Raw genomic sequence first — 21,400 nt, 5'->3', positions numbered from 1 at the left:
AAATGTCATCAAGATACACCAGTACAAATTTCCCCATTAAATGATAAAAAATGCTGTTCACAAAATGTTGGAAGACGGCCGGAGCATTCATCAAACCAAAGGGCATAATTAAATTCTCGAAATGACCCTCAGGGGTATTGAAGGCCGTCTTCCATTCGTCCCCTTCCCTGACCCTGACTAGGTTGTATGCCCCTCTTAAATCCAACTTAGAAAAAACCTTAGCCCCAACAATCTGGTTAAACAGGTCCATGATCAGAGGAAGCGGATATGGGTCCCGAATCGTGATACGGTTCAGCTCCCTGAAATCCAGACAAGGTCTTAAAGAACCATCTTTTTTCTTAACAAAAAAAAAAAAACAGCGGCAACAGGTGACTTCGAGGGTCGGATGTGTCCCTTTCTCAGGCTCTCAGAGATATAAGTACGCATAGCGACTCTTTCAGGTTGGGAGAGATTGTGTAAACGTGATTTTGGCAGTTTGGCGCCTGGGATGAGATTAATAGGGCAGTCGTACTCCCGGTGAGGGGGCAACTCCTGGACACCACTCTCGGAAAACACATCAGAAAATTCAGAGAGAAAAGATGGCACAGTCTTGGTAGAAACCTCTGAAAGAGACGCCGTGAGGCAATTCTCTCTGCAAAACTCACTCACACACTAGAGGAGTAGGTAATCCGCTTAAGACGAAACATGACATATCCTCAACATGAGCGTCACCCACATTCAAACGGATATTGTGAACTATGCCCTTTAACGATCTTTGAGAAAGTAGAGCGGAATCGATAGCAAAAACAGGTATATCCTTTTCTAAAGTGCATACCTGGAAGCCATGCGTTATTGCAAATTGATTATCAATGAGATTGACAGCTGCTCCACTATCTACAAAAATCTCACAAACAATGTTTTTGCTGTCTAGCGCCACCCTGGCAGGTAGGAGAAAACAGGAACTACAAGTAAATGGCAAACCTTCAATTTCCGCATTAACCTTGCCAATAGTAGCAAATGGAAAGTTTTTAGAGGGTTTTTTTCTTTTTGTTTTTCTTTTATTACCCTCAGAAAACTCCATGAATCTCCTAGAGGGGCAAACATTAGCCAAATGATTTATACCCCCACAACAGAAACAAACTCTCCTCTGAGAGCTGAATCCTCTACTATCAGAGGCAAGCAAACCCAGCTGCATGGCCTCCTCCTCAGAGGGGATTGAGAGAGACTCACTGTCCTTGGACTGAATATGACAGGAAAGAGTAGTCTCCTCTCTCTCTCTAAGACGCCTGTCAATACGAACAGCTAGAGACATGGCAGATTCTAACGAGGCTGGTCTCTCATGAAAAGCAAATGCATCTTTCAATCTTTCCAAAAGACCATGGCAAAATTGACTTCGGAGTGTAGCATCATTCCAACCAGTATCAGCTGCCCATCTCCAAAATTCTGAACAATATATCTCTGTGGACTGTTTACCCTGGCATAAAAGACGCAGTTTAGATTCAGCCAGAGCAATACGATCCGGGTCATCATATATCTGCCCCATGGCTACAAAAAATTCATCCACCGATCGGAGGGGCCGTGCCCCCAACGGCAGGGAAAAGGCCCAAGACTGAGCATTATCCCTGAGCAGCGAGATGATGATCCCCACCCTCTGCTCCTCATCACCAGAGGAATGTTGAAGTAGGCGAAAATGGAGTTTGCAAGCCTCTCTAAAGCGAACAAAATTCTCAATACCCCCGGAGAACGTATCTGGAAGCGAGATCTTAGGCTCGGAACAAACTCCATGAACTCCAGCAGAACCGGTCACCTGAAACTGAGACACAGTTTTACGGAGATCTGCTACCTCCAGCAAAAGACCTTGCATGCGGTTAATCAAGGCTGAAACCGGATCCATGCTTAAGACGGTTATGGCGGTTTATAATGTCACGGATGGTGTTGCAGAAAGCTGGAACTTATAAATAAACATGCGACTGGCTTGATCCCAAACTAAGGAGCATATGGGTGAGCCCTATAAAACCCCTAGAGCTCTCCCTGACTGCTATGCCCATGCAAAGGTCTTTATGGTAGACGATTGCATGCCCACGTACCTAGACTGTGTGACACCTGAAAACCCTATAATAGTGAGGGGACACGACCACCGGCTCCCTGCACTTAATACGGATGGAGTCAGGGTCACCTAGAATCAAGCCAGCAAGGAGACACAAATAAAGGAAAAAGACTTATCTGAGGAATCAGCAGTAGCAGCCTCCAGCAGTGAACACAATCCAGGAAGAAGTATAAACCGCAAAGTGAGGCAGTATGGGAGGGAATATAAAGGGAGACAATTAGTGTAAATAGGTGACAGCTGGGAGAAGGAAAGGAGATGACAAAGTGAAACCAAAACAAAGAACGTCATGCAAGAGGTAGAGAAGAACGTCTAACAGAACTTCTCACAGAACTGGTGGTGACACTCAGATCAGCCCCAATCAGACCTCACAGCCTCAGGTCACACCCCTATCAGACCTCCCAACCTCAGATCAGACCGCCATTAGACCTTCCTTAGCTTCAGATCAGCCTCCATTAGACCCCCCAGCCTAAGATCAGATCCTCATCAGACCTCCCAGCCTCAGATCAGACCCCCCAGTCTCAGATTAGAACCCCAGCTTCAGATCAGAACCCCAGCCTCAGATCAGAACCCCAATAGGCCCCCAGCCTCAAATCAGACCCCTATCAGACCCCCAGCCTCAGATCAGACCCCATCAAACCCCCCAGCCTCAGATCAGACTCCCCAGCCTCAGATTAGACCCTATCAGACCCTCGCCACTCTCACATCAGACATTTAAAATAAATAAATAAAAACTTACCTCTCCAGGGCCGGATGGCGCTGCCACTTGGCAGATTCACTTACCTTCCTTGGTCTTCTTCCTGCCGCGCTGTACTGTGACCTGACAGCGCACAGCGTCAGGTCATAGTGCGCGTCTACGTGCATTATGTCCCGAAACTGTACGTGTCAGTACACAGCGTGGGGCTGGATGAAGACCATGGAAGGCGAGTAGAGACAGTGCAGCGCTGTTCTCACCTTCCTGTGCCTCCTGCATGCATAATGGAAGCTGTTATTTGCTTTTTCAGGCAGGGGGTCGGGGGCCACATGAAATGGTCCCACGGGCCATATGCGGAGGTTCCCCACTCCTGTTCTACAATATCCCTACTAAGGGTACCTAGAAATAATGCCCTCAGTAATAGGCTGACTCGCATATATCATGTAAACGTATAGGAAAACACTATAGCCCAAGTAGATAAATAATAACTTTTTATTAACACAAAAAATACATAAAAACTTTAAAAAGATGAATCACATCAACAAGAAGAGTGCGGTGGTTCTGAGGACAAGTGACATCCAATAAATGGTATATGGAATCCAGGCATATAACAATCATAGATATCATATAACAAGAACTCAACATTGGCTAATGTTGAATAAGTAGATGCTAAAAGTAGCCGATTGAAAATGGAGACACAGGCAAAAGAAAATACCGTAATTAAAAACTATACCCATTAAGATATATAAATGCAAATGTATTTAATCTCCAACCTACCCATAGTAAATATAGATCTCAGAAAGCCGCGTACCCCTTTCTGAGGGGTGTACGGCTTTAGGTGAATATTTACTCTGGGTAGGTTGGACTGTTCATGGTATGCCACTACCTTCATCTAATTTGTGGCAACTGCAAAATTCTGACCTAACCATTGCTCCGCAATATTCACCTGAAATACACCTAATATACCGTAGGTGTATTTAAGCTTTATAAATGACCCCCTTAATTTCAGGATCAGATCTCTTTCTTCTGGATCTGAGCAGCAGTGAGTAAGAATTGTCTTTTTGTTGTTACAGGGGGATCTCCAGGAGTGGGCATTTTCTTTTCCCTCTGATTCACCTATTTTGGCCTCTGTTGATAATTACTTTTCTGCTCTGGGTCTACTGTGTGATGAAATGGACAAAGCGGCATATGCGGTGTAACGGACCGTTCAGCACACAACTCCGTTCAGACGATATCCTCCTTTCAGATTGACAGGCAGCTACTGCAAGCACCAGTCTGCCGAACTGCAAACTACACAAATCCTTCAACTCCGGAACAGGAAACACATGAATACTGGAAACAGCTGAACAGGAAAAGCATACAATCGGCTTACACTCCTGGCAATCAGCATACAATCCAATTCCCCCAAGAACGAGACGACACTTTGTTTTGAGGTCAAGCAGAACACTCTGTCCTGGGGCATACCGCCTCTTTTATTTTACCTTGTCAGTCCAGAGGAATACCCCCTGGGCCTCATACATTAACCAATCAACATATTACAACACATACAATGCAAGTACAGCAGCCAATCGGACACAATGGGACAATAGAAACACACCCAGCATATTCCTCCCCTCTGTCTAGGAGATAATTGAGTCAATTTCTGTATCTACTCAACTATCTTCTAAGCTGAAAAGTTACACTTCTTATAAATTGTTACAACTTTGTGAGTTTACATTGAACATACATATAACTTATATCAATTTAACCAGTATAACTTGGGGACAAACCTATCCAAAATTCACTTCCCATCTCCCCCTGCCTGCTGGGAGTCCTCCCAGGACCAGTCTATGAGGTCTGCAACCTCCGGTACTTCTGGTTCCTGTTGGGGGAGAGGACCGACTGTCTCTTCTCCCATAAATATACACTGGCGCTGGGGAGAAAGGACGGCACCTTCCGCTCCCTGTAACTCACACTGCCGCTGGGGAGCAAGGACGGTACCTTCAGCTCCCTGGGACTCACTTGGCTGCTGGGGAGAGAGACCAACTATCTCTGCTCCCTGCAGGACACACTGTCGCTGGGAAGGTAGGACAGCACCTTCATCTCCCTGTGGATCACTTGGCTGCTCTGGAGAGGGACCAACTGTCTCCTCTCCTAAGGGTACACACTGCCGCTGGAGAGAGAGACCGGTTGTCTCTGCTCCCAATACAATACTCGGCTGTTGGGGAGGAAGGACGGCACCTTCATCTCCCTGTAACTCACACTGCCTCTGGGGAGCAAGGACGGCACCTTCAGCTCCCGGGAACTTGCTCGGCCGCTGGGGTATCTCCCTCCTGTCTACCGCTGCCATGGCCTGCAGGTACTCTCTGATCCTCCACTTCACGATCTGTACAAGGTTTTCCGTGGGGTTGGGTCCCAAGAGAGACAGCACCCCATTAACCTCTCTATCAAACTCCTCCTGAGTGTAGCAGTGCTCCATGCTTGCTCTGCTGATTTTGGTTCCTTTGTAGATAGGGGCGCTGTACGGGTACTAGCGTTGCCCTCAATTTGTAATCCAGGAACTGGTGTTGCCTTGTGGCTGTCCTTCTGGGCCGTGAGAATGATCCCGTCGCTTGCCACCAATTGTAACGGACCGTTCAGCAGACAACTCCGTTCAGACGATATCCTCCTTTCAGATTGACAGGCAGCTACTGCAAGCACCAGTCTGCCGAACTGCAAACTACACGAATCCTTCAACTCCGGAACAGGAAACACATGACTGGAAACAGCTGAACAGGAAAAGCATACAATCGGCTTACACTCCTGGCAATCAGCATACAATCCAATTTCCCCAAGAACGAGGCGACACTTCGTTTTGAGGTCAAGCAGAACACTCTGTCCTGGGGCATACCGCCTCTTTTATTTTACCTTGTCAGTCCAGTGGAATTCCCCCTGGGCCTCATACATTAACCAATCAACATATTACAACACATACAATGCAAGTACAGCAGCCAATCTGACACAATGGGACAATGGCACAATGGGACAATAGAAACACACCCAGCATATTCCTCCCCTCTGTCTAGGAGATAATTGAGTCAATTTCTATATCTACTCAACTATCTCCTAAGCTAAAAAGTTACACTTCTTATAAATTGTTACAACTTTGTGAGTTTACATTGTACATACATATAACTTATATCAATTTAACCAGTATAACTTGGGGACAAACCTATCCAAAATTCACTTGAATAGGTTCAGGGGTTTAAAAGTTAGTAAAAGTATCTTAAAGGGCCATAATCCAGGGGCAGGAGGCGGGCAAACAGCCCCCTACAAAACACCGTGGTGAAGTGGCTTTCGCCACATGCGGAAAGTAAGGTGGTCAGGTTGAAACAAGGTGGTTGGCCTGTGGAGGAATATTGCAGTTTAGGAAGTGGTATATTGCTTCTGGATAAAATGAACTAGCATTAAGGTGTCAGTTTCGCCATGGTCTTTCTGATGCTTTAAAGGAGTTTCTTGTCAGCTATCCTACTCCCACCTCATTATACAATGACATTTGTGGTAAGTTTGGATTGTCGGCTTAGGAAGCGAAATAGGGAACTCGTGGGCTCTCTTGGTTCCAAATACCTTCCAGCTTCTGATTCCTCTTGTACCGATTCCTGACCCGGAGGAAACATATTTTAGCTTGGTGCTACCTCTCTTTCTCTGTGCAGCAAAGAATACTCAGAAGACATCAGGGACTTTGTTTCTGTGCTACCGATCCCTGGGTCAAGTCATGTCCCAAATGCACTTCGCAGGAGACAGAGATGGAGAAGAGAGAGGTGGGGAAAAGGTTCTCTGGAAAAAAGGTATTTAGTGACGTTTCTAGGAGAATTATGCTACCTATTTGCATTCAGTTTGTGGATAAAACACACACGCTGGGGAGGCCTTTGTAGATTATGCGTCCACAACAAATTTCATTAGTGAGAAATTTGCCCTGTCCCTAAAGCTTCCTTTATCTCCTTTGCTTTCACCTGTACAACCAATGACAATTGATTCTACCATCCATCAGAGAGGTGGCATTAAATTTTGTACTCCTGAAATCACTATGACAATGAGGGTCTTTCACTCTGATATTTGTACATAGTTGGCTTTTAGGTTCCTAATAGTGTTGAGCGAACAGTTCGAGCATAGTTCGGGTCCGTACCGAATTTTGGGGTGTTCGTGACACGGACCCGAACCCGAACTTTTTCGTAAAAGTTCGGGTTCGGGTTCGTCGTTCGGCATGTATTTTGGCGCATTTTGAAAGGCTGCAAAGCAGCCAATCAACATGCATCATACTACTTGCCCTAAGATGCCATCGCAGCCATGCCTACTATTGGCAAGGCTGTGATTGGCCAAGTGCAGCATGTGACTCAGCCTCTTTATAAGCTTGTGCGCACGTCGGGACGTGCTCACTCCCGATGTGAATAGAACAGGGATAGACGCAGCTGATGTTAGGGCGAGAATAGGCAGGGATAATTGAATAACTGGAAGCAAATTTCTCTCCTCCACCTGTGATTCATCTGAACAACTGCAGCTGAGCTGCTTTTTTGATAGGGATTGGCTATTTTTAGAGTGGCCAGAGTGATTTTTCCATCCACATGTACCTGGGCTGACCGCCGGCCGCCATTTTGCGACTTGTAGTGCTGCAGCAGAAGCTGCCACAGTGTGCATTCCAAAGCTCCAAACAAGTCAGACATCTACACCTGGGATTCAGACCAATAGCGATTTAGCAGCACAATCCAAGGCTATTTTTTTTAAAGGTTGTGCAGACCATTTTGTGGCACATGTTACTGGGCTGATAGGCGGCGGCCATCTTGGGACTAGTGCTGCAGCACAATCTCTCCCAACGTCCATTAATCACTTGTAATAGTGGTCTGTGCCATAGAAATCCTACATCAGGGACTTGGGTGTGCTTGTGTCACCCCTACTAATACCAGTCCACCTGTAATCCATACAGTGAAAAGCCATAAAGTATTCCAGTGAGGGAATTTTTTTTTTATTTAAAAAAGGCCAAGTTAGTTTATCTGGCGTTCAATATACTAGATACAGTTAGGCCTGCGTTTCATACATCTGGAATTAGCAAACTAATGTGCTGGGGTTGGGAAAACATATATGTACCCATACTAGAATCTGTCAAAGAAAGCGGTACTCACATATAACAGTCATTCCATCTGTAATCCATACAGTCAAAAGACTGAAAGTATTCTAGTGAGGGAATTTTTTTTATTTAAAAAAGGCCAAGTTAGTTTATCTGGCGTTCAATATACTAGATACAGTTAGGCCTGCGTTTTATACATCTGGAATTAGCAAACTAATGTGCTGGGGTTGGGAAAACATATATGTACCCATACTAGAATCTGTCAAAGAAAGCGGTACTCACATATAACAGTCATTCCATCTGTAATCCATACAGTCAAAAGACTGAAAGTATTCCAGTGAGGGAATTTTTTTTTATTTAAAAAAGGCCAAGTTAGTTTATCTGGCGTTCAATATACTAGATACAGTTAGGCCTGCGTTTCATACATCTGGAATTAGCAAACTAATGTGCTGGGGTTGGGAAAACATATATGTACCCATACTAGAATCTGTCAAAGAAAGCGGTACTCACATATAACAGTCATTCCATCTGTAATCCATACAGTCAAAAGACTGAAAGTATTCCAGTGAGGGAATTTTTTTTTTATTTAAAAAAGGCCAAGTTAGTTTATCTGGCGTTCAATATACTAGATACAGTTAGGCCTGCGTTTCATACATCTGGAATTAGCAAACTAATGTGCTGGGGTTGGGAAAACATATATGTACCCATACTAGAATCTGTCAAAGAAAGCGGTACTCACATATAACAGTCATTCCATCTGTAATCCATACAGTCAAAAGACTGAAAGTATTCCAGTGAGGGAATTTTTTTTATTTAAAAAAGGCCAAGTTAGTTTATCTGGCGTTCAATATACTAGATACAGTTAGGCCTGCGTTTCATACATCTGGAATTAGCAAACTAATGTGCTGGGGTTGGGAAAACATATATGTACCCATACTAGAATCTGTCAAAGAAAGCGGTACTCACATATAACAGTCATTCCATCTGTAATCCATACAGTCAAAAGACTGAAAGTATTCCAGTGAGGGAATTTTTTTTTTATTTAAAAAAGGCCAAGTTAGTTTATCTGGCGTTCAATATACTAGATACAGTTAGGCCTGCGTTTCATACATCTGGAATTAGCAAACTAATGTGCTGGGGTTGGGAAAACATATATGTACCCATACTAGAATCTGTCAAAGAAAGCGGTACTCACATATAACAGTCATTCCATCTGTAATCCATACAGTCAAAAGACTGAAAGTATTCCAGTGAGGGAATTTTTTTTATTTAAAAAAGGCCAAGTTAGTTTATCTGGCGTTCAATATACTAGATACAGTTAGGCCTGCGTTTCATACATCTGGAATTAGCAAACTAATGTGCTGGGGTTGGGAAAACATATATGTACCCATACTAGAATCTGTCAAAGAAAGCGGTACTCACATATAACAGTCATTCCATCTGTAATCCATACAGTCAAAAGACTGAAAGTATTCCAGTGAGGGAATTTTTTTTATTTAAAAAAGGCCAAGTTAGTTTATCTGGCGTTCAATATACTAGATACAGTTAGGCCTGCGTTTCATACATCTGGAATTAGCAAACTAATGTGCTGGGGTTGGGAAAACATATATGTACCCATACTAGAATCTGTCAAAGAAAGCGGTACTCACATATAACAGTCATTCCATCTGTAATCCATACAGTCAAAAGACTGAAAGTATTCCAGTGAGGGAATTTTTTTTTTATTTAAAAAAGGCCAAGTTAGTTTATCTGGCGTTCAATATACTAGATACAGTTAGGCCTGCGTTTCATACATCTGGAATTAGCAAACTAATGTGCTGGGGTTGGGAAAACATATATGTACCCATACTAGAATCTGTCAAAGAAAGCGGTACTCACATATAACAGTCATTCCATCTGTAATACTTACAGTCAAAAGACTGAAAGTATTCCAGTGAGGGGATTTTTTTTATTTAAAAAAGGCCAAGTTAGTTTATCTGGCGTTCAATATACTAGATACAGTTAGGCCTGCGTTTCATACATCTGGAATTAGCAAACTAATGTGCTGGGGTTGGGAAAACATATATGTACCCATACTAGAATCTGTCAAAGAAAGCGGTACTCACATATAACAGTCATTCCATCTGTAATCCATACAGTCAAAAGACTGAAAGTATTCCAGTGAGGGAATTTTTTTTATTTAAAAAAGGCCAAGTTAGTTTATCTGGCGTTCAATATACTAGATACAGTTAGGCCTGCGTTTCATACATCTGGAATTAGCAAACTAATGTGCTGGGGTTGGGAAAACATATATGTACCCATACTAGAATCTGTCAAAGAAAGCGGTACTCACATATAACAGTCATTCCATCTGTAATCCATACAGTCAAAAGACTGAAAGTATTCCAGTGAGGGAATTTTTTTTTTATTTAAAAAAGGCCAAGTTAGTTTATCTGGCGTTCAATATACTAGATACAGTTAGGCCTGCGTTTCATACATCTGGAATTAGCAAACTAATGTGCTGGGGTTGGGAAAACATATATGTACCCATACTAGAATCTGTCAAAGAAAGCGGTACTCACATATAACAGTCATTCCATCTGTAATCCATACAGTCAAAAGACTGAAAGTATTCCAGTGAGGGAATTTTTTTTATTTAAAAAAGGCCAAGTTAGTTTATCTGGCGTTCAATATACTAGATACAGTTAGGCCTGCGTTTCATACATCTGGAATTAGCAAACTAATGTGCTGGGGTTGGGAAAACATATATGTACCCATACTAGAATCTGTCAAAGAAAGCGGTACTCACATATAACAGTCATTCCATCTGTAATCCATACAGTCAAAAGACTGAAAGTATTCCAGTGAGGGGATTTTTTTTATTTAAAAAAGGCCAAGTTAGTTTATCTGGCGTTCAATATACTAGATACAGTTAGGCCTGCGTTTCATACATCTGGAATTAGCAAACTAATGTGCTGGGGTTGGGAAAACATATATGTACCCATACTAGAATCTGTCAAAGAAAGCGGTACTCACATATAACAGTCATTCCATCTGTAATCCATACAGTCAAAAGACTGAAAGTATTCCAGTGAGGGAATTTTTTTTTTATTTAAAAAAGGCCAAGTTAGTTTATCTGGCGTTCAATATACTAGATACAGTTAGGCCTGCGTTTCATACATCTGGAATTAGCAAACTAATGTGCTGGGGTTGGGAAAACATATATGTACCCATACTAGAATCTGTCAAAGAAAGCGGTACTCACATATAACAGTCATTCCATCTGTAATACTTACAGTCAAAAGACTGAAAGTATTCCAGTGAGGGGATTTTTTTTATTTAAAAAAGGCCAAGTTAGTTTATCTGGCGTTCAATATACTAGATACACTTAGGCCTGCGTTTCATACATCTGGAATTAGCAAACTAATGTGCTGGGGTTGGGAAAACATATATGTACCCATACTAGAATCTGTCAAAGAAAGCGGTACTCACATATAACAGTCATTCCATCTGTAATCCATACAGTCAAAAGACTGAAAGTATTCCAGTGAGGGGATTTTTTTTATTTAAAAAAGGCCAAGTTAGTTTATCTGGCGTTCAATATACTAGATACAGTTAGGCCTGCGTTTCATACATCTGGAATTAGCAAACTAATGTGCTGGGGTTGGGAAAACATATATGTACCCATACTAGAATCTGTCAAAGAAAGCGGTACTCACATATAACAGTCATTCCATCTGTAATCCATACAGTCAAAAGACTGAAAGTATTCCAGTGAGGGAATTTTTTTTATTTAAAAAATGCCAAGTTAGTTTATCTGGCGTTCAATATACTAGATACAGTTAGGCCTGCGTTTCATACATCTGGAATTATCAAACTAATGTGCTGGGGTTGGGAAAACATATATGTACCCATACTAGAATCTGTCAAAGAAAGCGGTACTCACATATAACAGTCATTCCATCTGTAATCCATACAGTCAAAAGACTGAAAGTATTCCAGTGAGGGAATTTTTTTTTTATTTAAAAAAGGCCAAGTTAGTTTATCTGGCGTTCAATATACTAGATACAGTTAGGCCTGCGTTTCATACATCTGGAATTAGCAAACTAATGTGCTGGGGTTGGGAAAACATATATGTACCCATACTAGAATCTGTCAAAGAAAGCGGTACTCACATATAACAGTCATTCCATCTGTAATCCATACAGTCAAAAGACTGAAAGTATTCCAGTGAGGGAATCTTTTTTTTATTTAAAAAAGGCCAAGTTAGTTTATCTGGCGTTCAATATACTAGATACAGTTAGGCCTGCGTTTCATACATCTGGAATTAGCAAACTAATGTGCTGGGGTTGGGAAAACATATATGTACCCATACTAGAATCTGTCAAAGAAAGCGGTACTCACATATAACAGTCATTCCATCTGTAATCCATACAGTCAAAAGACTGAAAGTATTCCAGTGAGGGGATTTTGCTTATAAAAAATAATATATTTCATTGTGGTGCGAGTTGAATCGCAACAATGAAGAAAAATACTATTAAGGGACGAGGACGCGGTCGTGGTGGTGTCCGTGGAGCCTCTGTTGCTGGTAGAGGACGTGGCCGTTCGGCCCCAGGCGCACACAGTAGGGAACGAACTCCCTCAACTAGCCGGCAGAATGTACCGCAATATCTCGTGGGGCCCAATGCCGCTCTTAGGATGGTAAGGCCTGAGCAGGTACAGGCATTAATCGATTGGGTGGCCGACAGTGCTTCCAGCACGTTCACCACATGGTCTTCCACCCAGTCTTCTGCGGAAAGCGCACAGGTGGCACCTGAAAACCAAGCCCATCAGTCTGTCACATCACCCCCAAGCATATCAGGGAAACGGTCTGAGCCACAAGTTATGCAGCAGTCTCTTCTTCTGTTTGAAGACTCTGCTTCCAGGGTTTCCCAGGGGCGTCCACCTAGCCCTTCCCCAGTGGAGGAAGACATACCATGCACTGACGCACAACCACTTATGTCTCCAGATGAAGAGGACATGGGAATACCACCACAGCAGAGTCACCGACTCTCTGATGATGACGAAACACAGGTGCCCACTGCCGCGTCTTTTTGCAGTGTGCAGACTGAACAGGAGGAGGTCAGGGAGGGAGACTGGGTGGAAGACGATGCAGAGGACGATGAGGTCTTAGACCCCACATGGACTGAAGGTCGTGGCGATGACTTTCACAGTTCAGAGGAAGAGGTAGTGGTGAGACCGAGACAACAGTGAAGCCAAAGAGGGAGCAGGGGGCCAAAGCAGACGAGCCGCCGCCCCCAGAGTTCGCCTGCTACTGGATATCGCCAACAGGGACCCAGCCCCACAAAGGCAGCTTCAAAGAGTTCCCTGGCATGGCACTTCTTTAAACAATGTCCTACCGACAAGACCCGAGTGACTTGCACGCTCTGCCATCAGAGCCTGAGGCGAGGCATTAACGTTCTGAACCTCAGCACAACCTGCATGACCAGGCATCTACATGCAAAGCATGAACTGCAGTGGGGTACACACCTTAAAAACCAGGCACTCGCTGAGGCTCCCCCTGCTCCCTCTACTGCTGCTGCCTCGGCTTCCGCCTCGAGAGGAATGTTGCCACCTGCCGAGCAGCAAACAGAGGATGTGCCACCGACACCACCACCACCGCCACCGTCAACTAGCGTCTCCACTATATCACACAGCAGCGTTCAGCTCTCAATATCTCAAACCTTAGAGAGGAAGCGCAAATTCCCCCCGAGTCACCCTCGAGCCCTTGGCCTGAACGCCAGCATTTCTAAACTGCTGGCCTTTGAAATGCTGTCATTCCGGCTGGTGGACACAGACAGCTTCAAACAGCTGATGGCCATGGCTGTCCCGCAGTATGTGGTTCCCAGCCGCCACTACTTCTCCAAGACAGCTGTGCCTTCCCTGCACATGCAAGTGTCCGATAAAATCAAGTGTGCACTGCGCAACGCCATTTGTGGCAAGGTCCACCTTACCACAGATACGTGGACCAGTAAGCACGGCCAGGGACGCTATATCTCACTAACTGCACACTGGATGAATGTAGTGGCGGCTGGGCCCCCGGCGGACAGTTCCTTGGCGCACGTCCTTCCGCCCCCTAGGATCGCAGGGCATCATTCTCTGCCTCCTGTAGCCTCCTCCTCCTACTCGGCTTCCTCCTCCACTGCTTCCACCAGCTCATCCGGTCAGCCACACACCTTCACCACCAACTTCAGCACAGCCCGGGGTAAACGTCAGCAGGCCATTCTGAAACTCATATGTTTGGGGGACAGGCCCCACAGCGCAAAGGAGTTGTGGCGGGGTATTGAACAACAGACCGACGAGTGGTTTCTGCCGGTGGGCCTCAAGCCAGGCCTGGTGGTATGCGATAATGGGCGAAATCTCGTGGCAGCTCTGGGACTAGCCGGTTTGACGCACATCCCTTGCCTGGCGCATGTGCTGAACTTGGTGGTGCAGAGGTTCATTCACCACTACCCCAACATGTCAGAGCTGCTGCATAAAGTGCGGGCCGTCTGTGCGCGCTTCCGCCGTTCACATCCTGCCGCTGCTCGCCTGTCTGCACTACAGCGGAACTTCGGCCTTCCCGCTCACCGCCTCATATGCGACGTGCCCACCCGGTGGAACTCCACCTTGCACATGCTGGAGAGACTGTGCGAGCAGCAGCAGGCCATAGTGGAGTTTCAGCTGCAGCACGCTCGCGTCAGTCGTACTGCCGAACAGCACCACTTCACCACCAATGATTGGGCCTCCATGCGAGACCTGTGTGCCCTGCTGCGCTGTTTCGAGTACTCCACCAACATGGCCAGTGGCGATGACACTGTTATCAGCGTTACAATACCACTTCTATGTCTCCTTGAGAAAACACTTAGGGCAATGATGTTAGAGGAGGTGGCCCAGGTGGAGGAGGAGGAGGAGGATGAGGGCTCGTTTCTAACACTTTCGGGCCAGTCTGTTCGAAGTGGCTCAGAGGGAGGTTTGTTTAAGCAGCAGAGGACAGGTTCACAAGTCGCCAGCCAAGGCACTGTACTGGAGGACGAGGAGGATGAGGAGGAGGAGGTGGAGGGGGACGAGGATGACGCAAGTTCACAGCGGGTTGGCAGCCCAGGCCCATCACTGGTGCGTGGCTGGGGGGATACGGTGGACGATGACGATACGCCTCCCACAGAGGACAGCTTGTCCTTACCCATGGGTAGCCTGGCCCACATGAGCGAATATATGCTCCAATGCCTGCGCAACGACAGCAGAGTTGCCCACGTTTTAACGTGTGCAGACTACTGGGTGGCCACCCTGCTGGATCCCCGGTATAAAGACAATGTGCCCACTTTAATTCCTGAACTGGAGCGCGACCGTAAGATGCGCGAGTACAAGCGCACGCTGATAGAGGCGCTCTTGAGAGCATTCCCACATGTCACAGGGGAACAGGTGGAAGGTGAAGGCAGAGGAGTGGCAAGAGGTCGCCAACGCAGCTGTGTCATGGCCAGCTCATCTGACGGCAGGGTTAGCATGGCAGAAATGTGGAAAAGTTTTGTCTCCACGCCACAGCTATCTGCACCGACACCTGATACGGAACGTGTTAGCAGGAGGCAGCATTTCACTAACATGGTTGAACAGTATGTCTGCACACCCCTCCACATCCTGACGGATGGTTCGGCCCCATTCAACTACTGGGTTTCGAAATTGTCCACGTGGCCAGAGTTAGCATGTTATGCCTTGGAGGTGCTTTCCTGCCCGGCGGCCAGCGTTTTATCTGAACGCGTATTCAGCACGGCAGGGGGCGTCATTACTGACAAGCGCAGCCGCCTGTCCACAGCCAACGTGGACAAGCTGACCTTCATAAAGATGAACCAGGCATGGATCCCACAGGACCTGTCCCTCCCTTGTGCAGAGTAGTCCTTATTAACTGCCTAAAACATGTCTTGTTGTGCTACGGGCCACTTCTTTATTTGATACAAATTTTATGAAACCCACAGTTGAATGAAACTCTTCTCTGTCTGGGCGCCGGGGCCTAACCAGATGAAAGTGGCCGGTTAAACTAACGGGTGACATGAAGCCATAACCTCTGCCATGCTACCTCTGTCTTCTGTCTGGGTGCTGAGGCCTAAGTCAAATAAAGCGGTCTTCTGCTGTGCTGGGGGATATGAAGCTAATCTCTGACCTCTCTCCTCTGTCTGGGTCCAAAGGCCTAAATCACTGAAAGAGGCCTTCTCCTGTGGTGTGTGATATGATGCCAGAATATGTGCTGTGGGGCCTCTCTCCTCTTCCTGGGTGCAGGGGTCAAATAAACTAAATTGTGGCCTACTCCTGTGGTGGTTGATATGATGCCTGATTCTCTGATGTGGAACCTCTCTCCTCTGTTTGGGTGAAGGGGTCAAAGTAACTAAATGGTTGCTTCTCCTGTGGTGGCTGATATGATGCCAGAATATGTGCTGTGGTGCCTCTCTCCTCTTCCTGGGTGCAGGGGTCAAAGTAACTAAATGGTGGCTTCTCCTGTGGTGGCTGATATGATGCCAGAATATGTGCTGTGGGGCCTCTCTCCTCTTCCTGGGTGCAGGGGTCAAAGTAACTCAATGGTGGCTTCTCCTGTGGTGGCTGATATGATGCCAGAATATGTGCTGTGGTGCCTCTCTCCTCTGTCTGGGTCCAAAGGCCTAAATCACTGAAAGAGGCCTTCTCCTGTGGTGTGTGATATGATGCCTGAATATGTGCTGTGGTGCCTCTCTCCTCTTCCTGGGTGCGGGGGTCAAAGTAACTCAATGGTGGCTTCTCCTGTGGTGGCTGATATGATGCCAGAATATGTGCTGTGGTGCCTCTCTCCTCTTCCTGGGTGCGGGGGTCAAAGTAACTCAATGGTGGCTTCTCCTGTGGTGGCTGATATGATGCCAGAATATGTGCTGTGGGGCCTCTCTCCTCTTCCTGGGTGCAGGGGTCAAAGTAACTCAATGGTGGCTTCTCCTGTGGTGGTTAGTATGATGCCAGAATATGTGCTGTGGGGCCTCTCTCCTCTTCCTGGGTGCAGGGGTCAAAGTAACTCAATGGTGGCTTCTCCTGTGGTGGCTGATATGATGCCAGAATATGTGCTGTGGTGCCTCTCTCCTCTTCCTGGGTGCGGGGGTCAAAGTAACTCAATGGTGGCTTCTCCTGTGGTGGCTGATATGATGCCAGAATATGTGCTGTGGGGCCTCTCTCCTCTTCCTGGGTGCAGGGGTCAAAGTAACTCAATGGTGGCTTCTCCTGTGGTGGTTAGTATGATGCCAGAATATGTGCTGTGGGGCCTCTCTCCTCTTCCTGGGTGCAGGGGTCAAAGTAACTCAATGGTGGCTTCTCTTGTGGTGGCTGATATGATGCCAGAATATGTGCTGTGGGGCCTCTCTCCTCTTCCTGGGTGCAGGGGTCAAAGTAACTCAATGGTGGCTTCTCCTGTGGTGGCTGATATGATGCCAGAATATGTGCTGTGGTGCCTCTCTCCTCTGTCTGGGTCCAAAGGCCTAAATCACTGAAAGAGGCCTTCTCCTGTGGTGTGTGATATGATGCCTGAATATGTGCTGTGGTGCCTCTCTCCCCCTCCATGGGTGCGGGGGTCAAAGTAACTCAATGGTGGCTTCTCCTGTGGTGGCTGATATGATGCCAGAATATGTGCTGTGGTGCCTCTCTCCTCTTCCTGGGTGCGGGGGTCAAAGTAACTCAATGGTGGCTTCTCCTGTGGTGGCTGATATGATGCCAGAATATGTGCTGTGGGGCCTCTCTCCTCTTCCTGGGTGCAGGGGTCAAAGTAACTCAATGGTGGCTTCTCCTGTGGTGGTTAGTATGATGCCAGAATATGTGCTGTGGGGCCTCTCTCCTCTTCCTGGGTGCAGGGGTCAAAGTAACTCAATGGTGGCTTCTCCTGTGGTGGCTGATATGATGCCAGAATATGTGCTGTGGTGCCTCTCTCCTCTTCCTGGGTGCGGGGGTCAAAGTAACTCAATGGTGGCTTCTCCTGTGGTGGCTGATATGATGCCAGAATATGTGCTGTGGGGCCTCTCTCCTCTTCCTGGGTGCAGGGGTCAAAGTAACTCAATGGTGGCTTCTCCTGTGCTGATTGATATAAAGCTGATGGTTGTGCCATCTGACATGGTTGCCAGGGTCTGATTCAATGGGGGCCTACTCCTGTGGTGGGTGATCTAAATGCCTGATTCTCTGCTGTGAAACCTCTCTCCTCCGTCTGGGTGTAGGGGTCAAAGTCTTTCAAAGTCGCCTTCTCCTGTGCTGATTGATATGAAGCTGATGGTTGTGCCATCTGACATGGTTGCCGGGGTCCCATTAAATTGTGGCCTACTTCTGTGGTGGTTGATATGATGCCTGATTCTCTGATGTGGAACCTCTCTCCTCTGTTTGGGTGAAGGGGTCAAAGTAACTAAATGGTGGCTTCTCCTGTGGTGGCTGATATGATGCCAGAATATGTGCTGTGGGGCCTCTCTCCTCTTCCTGGGTGCAGGGGTCAAAGTAACTCACTGGTGGCTTCTCCTGTGGTGGCTGATATGATGCCAGAATATGTGCTGTGGTGCCTCTCTCCTCTTCCTGGGTGCGGGGGTCAAAGTAACTCAATGGTGGCTTCTCCTGTGGTGGCTGATATGATGCCAGAATATGTGCTGTGGTGCCTCTCTCCTCTTCCTGGGTGCGGGGGTCAAAGTAACTCAATGGTGGCTTCTCCTGTGGTGGCTGATATGATGCCAGAATATGTGCTGTGGTGCCTCTCTCCTCTTCCTGGGTGCAGGGGTCAAAGTAACTAAATGGTGGCTTCTCCTGTGGTGGTTGATATGATGCCTGATTCTCTGCTGTGAAACCTCTCTCCTCCATCTGGGTGTAGGGGTCAAAGTCTTTCAAAGTCGCCTTCTCCTGTGCTGATTGATATAAAGCTGATGGTTGTGCCATCTGACATGGTTGCCAGGGTCTGATTCAATGGGGGCCTACTCCTGTGGTGGGTGATCTAAATGCCTGATTCTCTGCTGTGAAACCTCTCTCCTCCGTCTGGGTGTAGGGGTCAAAGTCTTTCAAAGTCGCCTTCTCCTGTGCTGATTGATATGAAGCTGATGGTTGTGCCATCTGACATGGTTGCCGGGGTCCCATTAAATTGGGGCCTACTCCTGTGGTGGGTGATCTAAATGCCTGATTCTCTGCTTTGAAACCTCTCTCCTCCGTCCGGGTGTAGGGGTCAAAGTCTGTCAAAGTCGCCTTCTCCTGTGCTGATTGATATAAAGCTTATGCTTGTGCCATCTGACATGGTTGCCGGGGTCTGATTCAATGGTGGCCTACTCCTGTGGTGGGTGATCTAAATGCCTGATTCTCTGCTGTGTAACCTCTCTCCTCCGTCTGGGTGTAGGGGTCAAAGTAACTAAATGGTGGCCTACTCCTGTGGTGGGTGATATGATGCCTGGTTCTCTGCTGTGGGACCTCTCTCCTTTGTCTGGGTGCTGTGGTCAAAATAATAGTAAGTGACCTTCTCCATTGGTGGGTGACTTGAAGCCTGATTCTGTGCTATGGGACCTCACTCCAATTAATATTGTTTAATTTTTATTTATTTTATGTTAACTCATCATTTCCCTATCTACATTTGTTTGCAGGGGATTTAACTACATTTTGCTGCCTTTTGCAGCCCTCTAGCCGTTTCCGGGTGTGTTTTACAGCCTTTTTAGTGCCCAAAAGTTCGGGTCCCCATTGACTTCTATGGGGTTCGGGTTCGGGATGAAGTTCGGGTCGAGTTCGGATCCCGAACCCGAACATTTTTCGAAAGTTCGGCCGAACTCGTCGAACCCGAACATCCAGGTGTTCGCTCAACTCTAGTTCCTAATCTTCATAATCATGTTATTAATTGGGAAACAGGGGAATTAGAGAGTTGGGTTAGAGATTGTTTGGATCATCTTTCTACTATATCCATTGCTTAATTTCAAATGATTTCTCTGCAATTGTCTAACCTGTATTTTCTAAACCTAGCTATAATTCTCTTCCTCCCCACAGAATCTACGACTGCACCATTCAGCTGATTCTGGACTTCAAATTCTCTAAAGGGCGCATTTTTAAATTTGTTGGGTCAAGAACACCAGTCCATTTGGGACTACATTCATTAAAGAAAGTTTGGTAAAGGGTCATATCCGATGATCTGTTTCTCTTATGGGGGTGGGATTCTTCTTGTTAAAAAGAAGGATGGTGGTCTCAAGACCTTATATTGACTACAGGGAACTTAAAAATATCATGGTCAAGAACCACTATCCTTTGCCTTTAATAACTGACATCTTTAACCAGATCCAGGGAGATAAATGGTTCACCAAGTTTATTCAAAAAATATTAAGAAAAAAAAAAAGTAAAAGACAGATGAAAGCAGCCAAACTCTACCCCCAGAAAACTCGGCCGGGGGCTGTTGTCCGTACTGGTCTCCCTGTCTTTCCATGGTTTAAGTAAATTTACATGGTACACCTGCTCCGGCTTTCTCTGCCCTGGCAGGTGCACCCTGTAGGTTACCTCCCCAACATTTCCGAGCACTTCATAGGGACCCTGCCACCTAGCCAGGAACTTACTGTCCACCGTCGGCACCAGAACCAAAACCCGATCTCCCGGGGTAAAATTCCAAACCCGAGCTTGGTTATTATAGACCCTACTCTGGGCTCGCTGGGCTGCCTCCATATGTTCCTTAACCAGTGGCAACACCATCTCCATCTGTTCTTGCATCCGAGTGACATAGTCAATTACACTTTTATGCGGTGTCGGTTGTTGATCCCACGCCTCTTTGGCTATGTCCAACAAACCACAAGGATGACGGCCATACAGCAGTTCAAAGTGCAAGAACCCAGTAGAGGCCTGGGGCATCTTTCGCACTGCGAACATGAGATGGCATTGGAAGATCCCAATCCCTCCCTTCTTTAGACACCACCCGCTTTAACATGTTTTTCAAGGTTTGATTAAATCTTTCTACCAGGCTGTCCGTTTGGGGGTGATAGACGGATGTCCGCAACTGTTTGATCTGTAGTAGTTTACTGAGTCCCCTCATGACTTTTGACATAAAAGGGGTCCCCTGGTCGGTCAGAATCTCTCTCGGTAGTCCTACTCGGGAAAACATCTCCACTAACTCTTTGGCTATGAGTTTGGCCAAGGTATGTCGCAGCGGCACAGCTTCCTGGTACTGAGTGGCATAGTCCAGGACTACCAAGATGTTTTGGTGCCCTCTAGCGGACTTCAGTACAGGGCCTATGAGATCCATAGCGATCCGCTCGAATGGAACCTCAATAATCGGGAGAGGGACCAGGGGACTACGGAAATGTGGCTGAGGGCTGGTTATCTGGCAGGTTGGGCAAGACTTGCAGTACCCTTCCACCTCTCTGAACACACTGGGCCAGTAAAACCGCTGCGTTTTCTGCTAGCCCAGGTGTCCCCCAAGAACATGTTGGTGGACTAACTCCAACACGAGCTTGTGATACGCCTTGGGCACCACCAACTGTTCAATATGCTCATACCGTAGTTGATTTACCCGATACAGCATCTCTTGTTAAACCACAAAACGGGGAAACATAGACTC

Source organism: Bufo bufo, chromosome 2 (genome assembly GCF_905171765.1).
Source record: "Bufo bufo chromosome 2, aBufBuf1.1, whole genome shotgun sequence".
Lineage (NCBI taxonomy): Eukaryota > Metazoa > Chordata > Amphibia > Anura > Bufonidae > Bufo > Bufo bufo.
Note: the sequence above shows the minus strand (reverse complement) of the source record.